Source organism: Toxorhynchites rutilus, chromosome 2 (assembly GCF_029784135.1).
Source record: "Toxorhynchites rutilus septentrionalis strain SRP chromosome 2, ASM2978413v1, whole genome shotgun sequence".
Taxonomy (NCBI): domain Eukaryota; kingdom Metazoa; phylum Arthropoda; class Insecta; order Diptera; family Culicidae; genus Toxorhynchites; species Toxorhynchites rutilus.
In genome coordinates, this window is record NC_073745.1 from 114,667,865 (window position 1) to 114,681,446 (window position 13,582).

At 37.5% G+C, this 13,582-nt stretch overlaps 1 protein-coding gene across 5 annotated transcripts in view; it reads left to right on the forward strand.

The window, feature by feature from the left end:
* LOC129771066 (Ig-like and fibronectin type-III domain-containing protein 1) overlaps positions 1–13,582 on the forward strand; it is a 436,355-nt gene that overhangs the window by 315,974 nt on the left and 106,799 nt on the right. Inside the window, exon 1 of one of the 5 annotated variants that reach the window (XM_055774357.1) lies at positions 792–1,322. The exons of the other annotated variants lie outside the window; for them this stretch is intronic. The gene's annotated coding sequence lies outside the window, so the exon portion shown is untranslated. Of the gene's footprint in view, positions 1–791; positions 1,323–13,582 lie in introns of those variants that run through there. 5 annotated transcript variants of the gene reach the window in all.

A 13,582-nucleotide genomic window follows, 5' to 3' on the forward strand; every position in this document is an offset into this window, starting at 1 on the left:
TCTAATGCACAATGCTGGCAATGGCTTTTTTACTATATAGATGTGTATAACGCCATTCTCACCGACTCTCACGTAGTTTTCGATATACACTCCGAGTCTGGCGTTTCTTGTGGGGAGGCTCGCGTGAACGGATCGCAAGAAACAAAACAACTTGCTGATGGTACTTTTTGCGAGACGGATCCGCGCGAAGCGCAGCATCACTCAGCACCTCTCGGCGCGAAACGAGGTGATAGCTTTGTTTTTATTTCTAATTCAATTGATTACCCACATCGGTGCGCACGGAATTGGTACCTGTTTTAGCCATGTGAGAAAACGGCACAAGAAACCAAGCAAAAAAACTAAATAAATAAAATAATAATGCCACCATTCAACAGAAGCATATGAAATGTTTGTCATTCCGAACAATAACAGCAGCAGCAGCGAATCGTGACTTGATTTACCGCGCAATACCGCGTGTGTGGGTGCGCGTGTGTGAACACATTTAGTGTTTTAGGGGGAACAATTTCTAAGGCGTCACTCTAGAGCTAGAGCAGCAATTGTTATGCTAAGTGAGTTCTCGAGAGTCATTGCTTTTCCTATATACAAATAGCGCAGTTCTCGAGACGATCAATCCAGCCGGCGATGGCGTTGTTCGCGGAATGGGGATTCCCTCGTTGCTTTCAACTTGCCGAGAACTGTCTGTCGGTGATTGGAATGAAAAGGGTTGATCTTGAAACAACGTTTTGTTCGATCAGCAGAGTCGATGCTGGGGTGCAGTATAGTTGTCTTGTTTGCGCTACTTTGGGATACTTAGTCGACTCGTTCAATCTGGAAGGAAGTCCATTCTTGATAGGGTATCAGTGTTCGGGTAGCCTTGTGTTTTCCCGAAGCGATTGTCAGTGATTCTTATTTTAACATCGAATACACATAAATTAAACTATGTTTTTTTTCTAATTATTGATGCTTACAAATATACTCACCCGTTTGTGGTCGTTCCAAATTAGAACATGGATGTCGTACTGGTCGTAATTGATTTGTTTCGAATGAGATACAGTGATAAGTGATAGTTTATGTTTATAATGGGTTCCATTATCGCTAATGGACGAGAGCACCGTATTGGTTCTTTCATAATCAGCTTCGTTCAGTGAAAGTGGTATATCAGTATAAATATAAGAATCTTATGATTCCTTGCCATAGTGGTTAAGAGCACTTATACGACCGCAAAGGATTTACTGTGAAATGGGCCGTTTCTTTTATCGTTATTCACCGTTTAATGAAAAGCAAGCGAGATGTGATATGATGTATGCAATTATAACGATCGGATTGTATCCGTAACACTCGAGGTATGTGATCGAAGATAGTGATAGTTGACACTAAAAAGCAATTTAATGCCAAATAATAAATTGATCAGACTCTATCATCTTCAATTTGGATAAAACTAAGAACACGCTATCGGTGTAACAGACTATACATTTTCCACGGTTGGAAAGGTTATTCCCAACTGAAAGGTCAGATCTAGGAAAATAGGTCTAGATCTACGGGTTTATTAGATTTTTTCTTTAGGGGAAGACGGGGTAAGACCAATTTTCATTTAAACGTCCTTCAGGATTTTCCCTATTTGTTGTACTACATATCTTTGAGTATTTAATAATCTACTACTAAAAATGTGTAACTGTTGATTGTATAACTTTTTTGGCGTTTTTCGTTAATTCGATAAAAAATTACTTTTTATTTCGCTGGCGGGGTAGGAAGGACCACTTCTTCTTCTTCTTCAATGGCACTAACGTTCCTAGAGGAACTTCGCCGTCTCAACGTAGTATTACTTGCGTCATTTTTATTAGTACTTAGTTGAGATTTCTATGCCAAATAACACGCCTTGAATGCATTCTGAGTGGCAAGCTCTAGAATACGCGTGATCACAGTGCAAGTCGGAGGAAATTTCTTTGACGAGAAATTCCCTCGACCAGAACGGGAATTGAACCCGAACCCCCGGCATGTTAGTTATGACGCTAACCACTCGGCCACGGGAGCACTAGGAAGGACCACCCGCGGGGTAAAACGGACCATTGCGGGGTAAGACGGAGCGATGCTATTTTCAAACAGTTTAGTCTAGTAAAAAGTCTAGTTAGGGTTGTTAATAAACTACACACAAACTTCTGGCAAGGCCATCCATATTCCACGTGCAGAGCTTTGACAATTTTCGTGAAAAATTTACCACATTTTCGGAATCTATAAGGACGATTATCTACGTGGGTCTAAAATTTCTCAAAATCTGTTCACGTGAAGTCTTAATGACCCCGAAGTAGGTATTTCTAGTTCCGATTCTATAATTTGTTATTCAGCCTGCTTGAATGCCAGTTCATTGACATCTCGCTTTGCGATGACGTAGAATCGATTCTCCAGCTGCAGCAAATGCTGCACCAGTTTTGGTTCCTGAGTAGTGGAAAAACTGGATCAGTAGATCCGAGCTTCATCGTTGGTGATTTATTGCCCTTGATTTGTTGGTGGTTCTAGAAAATCCAAAACTGATTGATGCTGTCCTGATGGACATGCCGTTATCCACTGCCGCTTTAACCATATTCAGATTATCCAATGTCCATTGCATCAGCAATGACTTCCTTATGTACTTTCAAGGCATTTTTGTGTGAAGAGGCGAGCAAAAAGATGATATATAATTTGATATGAAAATCATTCAATATTACAACGTGTGGCGATTTTACCCAGTCGAAAATGGTCCGTATTCCCCCCAGAGCACCTTTTGCATTATTTTGCACTTTACAAGCAATTTATATTATATTTTACATACCTTTTTCACGTAGGTAGAACCAGAACAATCTACTGAAGGACTGGGATACTGGCAACTAACGGAATATACAGTTTTTGCTAGAGAAATCCTTATTTTGGTTACCTTGAAAATTAGATCGTTGCAACCGCAATCGACGAAATCTTTGTTTTATTTACAATTTTGATATTTCGTACACTCAAGTGTTGCAAGGTGTTTCGAAATGACAAAAATATGCTATTAATGCTTTTTGCGTAGCATATTTGTCAAAATACTGAGAATTTCTTATAAAACTAGAAGTGGACCGTTTTACCCCGCCGGGTGGTCTTACCCTGTGTTCTCCTATACATAAAAATCTCGTGTCACGATGTTCGTGGTCAAACTCCTCCGGAACAACTCGACTTATTTTATTGAAATAATATAAATATAAATATAAATGTATATAAATGAAACACAAATTTCAGCGTAACTCGCGAAATAATAAAGTAAACGAACCCAAATTTGGCATTTGGAGGTTTTGGGGTCCAATAAATGTTCCTATGTTGGATAGACACTCCTACCCCTTTTCTAAGGAAGGGCTGATATACAAATGAAACACAAATTTCAGCATAACTCGAGAATCAATCAAACAAACAAACCCAAATTCGGCATGTGGAAGTTTTAGGGTACAATAAATGCTTCTATGGTGGATAGACACTCCTCCCACATCTCTAAGGGGGGAGGGCTGCCATACAAATTAAACACAAATTTCTGCACAACTCGAAAAATAATGAGGCAAATGGAGCCAAATTTGGCATGTGGAGGATTTAGGGGCAGTAATTGTTTCTATGGTAATTTGACAATCGTCCCCTATCTCTGAAGGGCTGAATAACTCGAGAACTAATCAAGCAAATGGAATCAAACTTGGCATAAGAAGTTTTTAGGGATCGATAAATGTTTCTATGATGGTTTGACACTCCTCTCCCCTCTCTAAGGGGAAGGGGACTGCCATACAAATGAAACACAAACTTCTGCATAACTCGAGAACGAATCAAGCAAATGGAATCAAATTTGGCATAAAAAGTTTTTGGGGATTGATAAATGTTTCTATGGTGGTTTGACACTTTTCCCCCTCCCTCAAGGGGGATGCTGCAGAACTCAAGAATCAATCAATAATAATAATATAAGGGGCAATAATTTTTTCTATAGTGGTTTGACACTCTCATAACTCGATAATCAATCAAGCAAACGGAACCAAATTTGGCATGTGGAGGTTTTAGAGGACACGAAATGTTTCTATGTTGATGGTTCGACACTCCTCTCCCCTCTCTAAGGGGAAGGAGGCTGCCATACAAAGAAAACACAAACTTCTGCATAACTCGAGAACCAATCAAGCAAATGGAGCCAAATTTGGGATGTGGTGGTTTTTGGATGCGAGAAATGTTTCTATGATGGTATGACATTCTTCCCTCTTCTGGAATGGAGAGAGGGTCCCATAAAAATATTACACATATTCCAATCAATCGTGACAATTGAAAATTTTCGGAATACTCTGAAGGGAAATGGGAAAATTCGGAAAATTCAATTCTCATATGGTCTATAAATACATAGTGACAAGCGTTGTTAGTCCATTTGATGTTTGCGCCAACGAAATTGATTTTTGTTCGAAAGTGGAAATGGATTTTAATGTGATAAACGCACTCATATATCTTCTTCTATCTATATAAATAAAAATTGATCGCCGAATGTGTTGATAAGAGCAAAACTCGAGAAAGGAATTATCCGATTTAGGCCTATCTTCACTCTATCATATTTTCTGTATCAAACATTTAATCGATGTAACGATGTTATTTCGATGTTATTTGCAAGTGATTGAAAAATCTTGAACGAGAATTGTGTCTGAAAATAATCTGATATTATAATGACGAGTTTTGGTAGAAGTCCTAGGAAATTTATATAATAATTTATATAGAATTAAATTGTAAAGGGTCAATTAGAAGATGAGCTACAAGCTACATGCCTTGCATGTATTCTGAGTGACAAAGATTATGTTTGATCACAGTTTTATTTGACGAAAATTATTTGACGAAAAAATCGCAGGTCTTCTGGAAGTACAAGATGGATATTGTATAAACATTCAAAAACGAGATCCCACCACAGGTACTCCGCTATTCATGAATATCATTACTTATTTTGAATTGATATTCATGAACATGTAGTTAGACCGTAACCAACAAAAGATTGCGTTCGATGTATTTTGATTTGTATCGTATGATTTCGTGAGCAGCGCCAACAATGGTCGACATATACGAGACGAATGACTGCGATTCCTACGACACAATCAACAGAAGCGGAATGATGAAGTATACCTTCACTTTGTGAGACGCCATCAAGGGCAACGTCCATACAGCCTTTACTATTGCCCGACCAAACGTAATGCATTGTCATGGCATTACAGCACGTGTGTTCAAACAACAAATGAAGTCTTCAATTAGCTTCCCTGCAACATTACACGTATTCGGTCTCACACGTCTCATGTCCGGTCTCTCTCACATGTCCTTGAGTACAAAAGTGACCCCGTTATCTTCGTAGGACTCCAGTACATCCTTCGAATAGTGGAACGGCCAGAAAATCATAGGACACTCGTGATGCTTCAACAGAGGAACCAAGTTTCTGTAGGCAATCCTTGAGGTTGATCTGCCCGCTTACAGTCTCGGTAGTCACGAACTGCGCGCTCCGTTTTCCAAATGAGTAGATTGCTTGCCAAATCATGTAATTATTGGCAAACTTTGAAGGTTTCTGTTTCCTTATTTCCTCCGGAACATCAAACTTGTGCTGGGCGGGAAGTCCGCATTGACGTAAGTCTCATCAACCATGGTGAGACAATGAGGCTTCGCCAGCATCTGGGTGTACAGTTTCCGGATCCGTGACTTTTCCACCGTATTTTGACGTTCGTTCCGATATTGGAGCTTTCGGCACTTTGTATGCATGCAGACCCTCCCGCTTCTTGGCTCTCTGAACGAAAGACCTGGACAGATTCAACTTTTTGGCCACATCCCTGACCGAAGCATTGGGATTCTGCTTAAACGCTTTCACGACACGCTTGTGAACCTGATCCCTAATAGAACATCCATTCATCATTCCAGATGCAAACTGCGGGCACGTTTGTACCCGTATGCAATTGAGCAGATCGGAATGTATCTCCCTAATGCGGGCTACTAAATCGAGAAGGCTTGCGAAAAACGTCATTGACGATGCATCATCACAATTTCGGTAAATATCCAGCTCGCAGTCAGATGGCGACGAAGGCGTCCAAAACGGCTTTTTTCAAGGTCGTGAGTTTAGAATAAGTTTAAAAAATTGGCCATTCAAGGCTAGAAATGAATGAAGTGCAAAATTTAGAAGTTTCTATATTCAAACATCAAACTTCTATATTCAAACTCGTCAGAATATCATTCACAGTCATCTATCCAGCAACCAGTCGACGGCGTCGCTTAGGGGTTTAGGTTTAGTTTGCTAAATTGTCCTTTTTCAAGGCTCTAAGTCTCTATAATTCAAAACATCATCTCATCATGATTCCATGTTAATAGCTTGGAGTAGGAAGACGCAATTGTTCACGCTCTCGTTATTTAGTAGTGTACAATTAGATATGCAAACAAGGGTCTTCAGAATTGTAGAACCACAATGTGACTATTGAGTCTCTCTCTGTTGCTCAAAAAGAAGAAATCCGCAAAAATCTCCTCTCAGCCTCCTAACTCTCCCATTTTGAATTAATCCTCAACCTCGCATTTCACATCTGTTGCTCTCTGTCATCTCTGCTCCCTCTCAATACTTCCATCGCGAGCGATCAGATCCATTTTTTCTAACAATAGAATAAGTTTGAATGTAAATACATAATACAGTAGAACACCGATTTATCTACGAATGCAATTCCATAGTAATTATTTGAATCTTCCCTAAATTTGTCAATGAGTGGTAGGTATTTGTTCTTTGGTTTTGGTCATGACTTTCACATTGTTTGACAACTGGTGTTGGATAGTTTAATGATTCCTGTATTGATAAAACATAGTTTCCGTGCTGAAATACCTTTTTTGTCTATGCACCGCATTTTTAGTAATTTTTTGCGTTATCCGTGATTTTCGTGACCCGCGGTGAGCTTGCCCGACTATACCGCGGATAATCGGGGTTCTACTGTACATATATGAATAGTTTTAAGAATTTAGTGTATTCATCAACATTGTTACAATCTTCTTATATCCTGAAGAAAATATGCCACCCTTCTGAACTTGTATCGACCGCGAGTATTCGGTGACCCACCTTATTAACCATAGAATTTAGAAAAGAGTTTTAATATATTAGTATAAAAATGTAGAACAATAAAAAAAAACCTTAGAATGTAAATATTATTCAAATAGAGTTTGATTCCTTAAAACCTACGTAGCTGAGCCTGTAAATATAAATGAATTATTCAAAAACAAATTTAGTTGTCAAGTTTTTATTTATTTTAAAATTACTATGAAGTCTTTAATAGTAAAAGCATCGCGCGCGTTGACAGACATAGAAAATTGAGATTGAACTTATGCTAAAACGAACTAAATTTTCAAGAGAGTGTAACTCCATTTCAAGGGGTTGGAAGTGGATACTGGGATGAAGCTAGAGTACTAGTAAACTCATCTGTTAAGCAGATGGTTATAACAAGATTTTTCTGGGTTGTGGCAGCCCTGATTGCAAATCCCGATGAACACATTCATACCCTAAGTTATGAAGGACTTGAAGTGTTGGCTATCGCATAAAATGAATACCATGGAATAGAGTTTGGGGTAGCCCAACTTGAATACTCATAGGGTCATTGTGCACAAGATAGTCATAACAAGATTTGCTGAGTTGCGGTAGATCTGGTTGGTAGTTTAGATGAATATGTTTGTACCCAGAATATAAAGGGGTTTGATGTATTGGCTAAAATTTAGTTTGGTATTGGTCAGCTGTCTAAACTCGAGAAAGATCGCATTTGCAGACGTTATCGGGAATTCAATTAAGCGGGAATTCTCTTGTGAATTGACGGCAAATATGATGTGAGTTTAAGGGCTCCCGTGGTCTAGTGGCTAGCGTGCCACATTATCATGCCGGAGGTTTGGGTTCGATTCCCGTTCTGACCGGGGGATTTCTCATCAAAGAAATTTCTTCCGGCTTGCACGGTGGTCACGCGTATTCTAGAACTTGCCATTCCAGAATACATTCAAGGCGTTTTATCCGGCATAGAAATATCAACTAAGTAGTACTAATAAAAATGACGCAAGTAACAGGGTTGCCATAATAATATCTGTGTTTTTGGCCTGAAAAAATCTTTTTATCTTAGTTTTTTCTCTAAAAATCTGTATTAAAATATGTACTAAATTTATAAGTCGAATTTTGAAGCATTATTTTAGCTTTAGTATCATTAATTGGCATAATTGTTATTGATTAAACGATGTTGATGGTATCAACGTGAAGCCAGCAAGCATATAAGACTGTAGAAAAAATACAACGCTTCATTGAGGTGTGAATAACATGTGAATACTTCCATCATAATATATTTCAGGTACACACAAAAATGTAATGATTGTAATGAGTTAAAAGGTAGCATAATAAGGCAACAATTCAAAAACTGGAAAACTTTCAACGCTTGAAAATGGGACATAAAGTTATTATGAAGCTAATGCTTAGGATACGGACAAGGCAGAGAATTTTTGTGATTCTAAATAAAATAATGTTTTCATTTAAATTTCTATTCACGTGGGGTTTTTTAAAAAAGAAAACTTAATAATACTTTGATTAACACATTAAACACTTTATTCGGTTCACAACTTATATCGGTCACGTTCGGATTACAAAAGAGAGCATGTCTGCAATCGATGAGTTCTTTTATAATCGTCGATTGCTGATCATGCAAATTTCCTGTTGGGTGGTTGTTGCTGCTTGTGGAAGATCAATGACAGCGCGACTTTCTTAGATGGATAGCGATGCAACTATATGTTAAATTAAAAGTTCTATTTTCAACGTTATTTTTCGTATTAACTCAGGGACATTTGATAATTATACTAGCTGTACCCTGCCACGCTTTGCTGTGGCACATTGTGGTTGCATGGTTGAGTTGAATTTTTCATTTTTTTATGTTGTAACAACAATCCTAGATGTGTTTGGTTGATTTGTATATTGTATCATAGTTTGAGCTCAATCGATTCCGTACTTTTCGAGTTTTTAACGCGCACACTAACGAACAGGAAATTTATATATATATAATAGAGATAGATGAGGGAAATCGATAAATTTTAAATCACTTCGAAACACAATCTCAGTTCATGATTTTGTCAAACACGTGGAAAAAAGATGTTTCCATCACATAGAACACATATTCATTACTGAATAGTCGATTTTCATTAGAAGCTGAATTTCAGAAACGCACTCTGGCCATATATAAAATTATTTTTCTTCCAATTTTCCAATTTTTTATGCCGTAACAACACTTCTTGCTGTGGATTGTTAATATATTGTGTACAACTTTGAGCTCAATCGGTTCCTTACTTTTCGAGTTTTTGACGCGTACACAAACGAACAGAACATTTATATATATATATATATATATATATATATATATATATATATATATATATATATATATATATATATATATATATATATATATATATATATATACACATATACACAAAAAATTGGACCATTTCCGTGACGCGACCGATACCTTAAACGGTGTTATTTATTTATAGTAACCGATAACGCAGACGTTTGAATCAAAATACATCACGCTACATATGAATGTCGAAAAGAGACGATTCTCATATAAAAATATTCAACACCTACATGAATAAAATAGGTCAGATAAAAAAAATATATTGATAGACCCAACCCATAACTATTATTGGAAGGTTATTTCAAAAAATCTGTATATTCTGTATGAAATCCCAAAAATCTGTAATCTGTGTCTACAGATCTTGGTTTTAAAAAGACAAAAAAATCAGTAGATATACAGATTATTCCGTAGATATGGTAACCCTGGCAAGTAATACCTACGTTGAGGAGGTCATAGTTCCAGTGGGGACGTTAGTGCCATCCAAGAAGATAAAGTAAGTATTGGGTTCAATTCCCGATCGACCATGGATTTTTTTTCGGAATAGAATTTTCCTTGACATGCCTTGGATTTACTGATGGGCCTGGAGTATCGGTGTTAAAAGGTAGGTATTGATGGTCTCTCTACAGATCGAACAAATCGTTGTTTGTCACTTGTTTTTTTTTTTTTGTTTTTTTTTTGTTAAGAGGCAGTAATCATGTAGTTTTCGGATGGTTTCAATCAGCGGTTCTCTGTTAGCCCTAAGATTTGAAATCAGCATTCCTAACAGTAATTATAACCAAGGAAAATACATGCAATCATACCTTTTGAAGTGAGATGAGTATTTGAAACAATCGACACGCTGTATCGAACATCTGTTGCAAAATGTTATTCGAACTTTCTTTCTCTCCGCACAACCAGGGGGGAAACAACACCATTCGTAAATGATGTACTAGGTGTCGCACCAGCAGCAGCTACATATGTATATTTATTCGACAATAACATCCAGGAAAAAGCAGCTGGTGCATTATCATTGCCGTGTGTTTCTATTTCCGAGACCAAATTGACAGAACATTATCTGAGGAGACTATATGATATATGCTCCTTTTGAAGCATCGCAATATTCCTTCCTGACAGGCAGTTGAATTGTTTTACCGGCATGAAAGAAGCTGGGAAACTGAGACATCTGAAAAATTATGACCAATCAATCATGTTAAAGCTACACAAAGCGAACAGATGAGGAACAGCATATCTTTTCTGAATCAAACATTTTATCAGGCTGCACATGGTAGATTTTGTAGATTGATTAGCTTTGGCATAGCTCATGTTGAAAACACTGAGCCATGGTATGAGAACAAGGTAGTTTTTATGTTGATATTGTGTTTCTATTCGATATATTGATCCAAGGACAAATTACATTTTCGAAAAAACAAAAACAACAATCCATTTTTGATATTATTTTTACTAAGGTAAAATAATCATCTCGAATCAAATCAAATTTACATTCAAAGAGCTTGTCTGCGTGCATATTATCAACTACGCGGAAGGGTTTGAAGCCCTCCCTGAGTCGAATTGGACTCATTATACACGCTGGAAACAATCGTCAGTAACTTGTAATTTACCTTTCTAATTGCTAACTCTTTTCAGAAAACTATTACTTTCGAACTATGCCAAATGTAACCCTGCCCACCTCAAATTCGATAGTTTACCAATTACGAGATCTGTCTTATAAATCTTAGAATTAATTGAAACACTATAATGATATAACAAAAATAAACCAGCCAGATAGATAGCTCCAAGGGTGTCCAAAATCGTTCTCAACAATAGTTTTTTAAGAAGAAAACAGCATCTACTTTTTGATCTGGACATTTTAATACATACCTCATTATTTTACCTAATCAAAGCAATATACTTTCCATATTGGAGCAGAAAATCCATTCTCTATCGATTCATATGAGTACCCATCTTCAGAATACCGAATAATGAAGCGCACATTTCGCGCACCTTTATCTTCGTTTAGTCACGCTCCAAACTACAAAGTAATAAAAGTCAGTTTATTTCGCGCCAAAAACAAACTTTTTCCGATGTGGGGATGCTTTCCGATAGTATTTTAATTAACAAAATCTATGAGAACGCCATTTGATTCGTTGTATTATCATATAAACTTCGAGCCACTCTTCATAAACAATCAGTCGGACAATGCTGATGTAATCCCGTTGGACTGTTGCAACTTGACAAAGCATTATTTCTGTAGCGCGGAATGTTACCTTACTGCTATAGCAGAACTTTTTTCATAAACACTGTCCATTGACAGAGAACTTTGTGATTGGTTTGAGATAGTAGGATACACAAAGGTGAAGCGAGCCACAGAGGTATTTTGATTAATAAAATTTCCATTACAATCAAATGCGATCCGATTCCCGATATGCTCAATGAATCATTGTCATATATATACTGTCGCAATCGCTCGAAGCGATCAAGATTTTTGTCGCGACTATCATCACAATAATAATCGCGACAAACAATAGAATTAAACAACAGTGGCTCAAACTCGAAATCTTACTCCACCATGCAGATCTTTTTTCACTACTTTTGAAAGTCGAAAATAAGTTTTCGATACATTATATTTAGATAACGGTATATTCATAATTTTAAAGCTTAAACCTTCAGGTTTTTAGGACTAACATAATTTGTTGCTAACCAACTCAACAGCAAATTCAATTAACCTTATCAATAAGCATTAATTTGGTTCCTATAACGTTACTGTAGGACCTTTCTATACAGGAATATTTTGGTTCGAATGGAAAATTACCCCTTCGTCTTTGATGATGAATAATTCAATAAACTATGATTGCACCGCAAACCGGAAGGCAATTTTACAAACTTAAATAAATTCTGTACGAGTTTAATTTGTTGCTTGTACGAAAACATATTTATTTATTTTTTTTTTTTAGCATCAATTGTAAAAAAATAGTGGGTTGTATCTAGGTCACGACCGCAGTTTTCGACGTAGAAATACGGAATTATATTATTCAATACACTTGTTTATCACTTCGGATAATATTCAAGAGTGCATCGAAATTTTTGAAATAACTTTTTAGCTATTCAGTTTTTTATTACTTCAGTAGATTCGACTCATGCATGCGAATCAGAATCGTCGAAAGCTATCAGCACCTTTCGTTTATTTTGGTTCCGTTCTTACTTTACGATTGAACTGCACTGTCAACTCGTATCAGCCTTTCTCCTTCCCACTCAGATATCGATCACAAACTATAAACTTTGTGGTTCCTGTATTCCGCTTGAGATGTGATCGAACCCCACCACATGCAACAGTAAGGTTTCCCTGCTACAAATCGAAATCATAAATACTTCTATGAAAGATACGTTGTACGAGGGCAGTCCGACAAATGCTTAGCCTGCAAAAAAAACAAAATTATGGAAAAGTGGCGATCCATTTCTCAATATAGTCTTCTTTTGGCTCGATACACTTGACACAGCGATGCTCCAGTATCTTCAATCCAAAAATACGTTTTCTCGAGGTCTGCAAAGTAGGCCTATGTGGCGGCGATGACCTCCTCATTCGACTCAAATTTCTGCCCGGCGAGTGGCTTTTTCAGGTTTGGAAACAAAAAAATGTCGCAAGGGGCCAAATCTGGAGAATACGGTGGATGGAGCAGCAGTTTGTAGTGCAATTCGACCTATTTGGCAGTGGCGATGGCGGAATTACATTTTTTTCATTTTTCCAAAATCCGCGAACACGTCCGCTTCCACTCACGGTCAAAACAAAACTACGAGTCCGATTCGGCTGAAATTTTGACAGCATTCGTTTACAAGAATGTATTGCACGATAAGTAATCTCCCCTATGCACCTTCCTTGTCGTAACGCACTTTGATACAGAAGACTTCTTCTTTTTGTATCGAGCTGTGTGTATATGTGTGTGAAATCAGCATTATGCATGAATGATATCGGCAGGTTGTGCTGAGTTTGCTATCTCGCTAGGGGCTGTCCACATACCACGTGGACAACTTTAGGGGGGGTAGAGGTCACGAAAATGTCCACGGTTGTCCACGGTGGGGGGGAGGGGGTTTAGATAATATCCACGTGGACACGATACATATTTTTTTCAATGATGTGTTTATGAAAAAAAAGTGTTGAGCTGCTTGAGTGCGTCAAACATCCATATTTTTTCATATGGCTGAACTTCTTCCCTGGAATGTGTATTCTGAAATTCATTCAT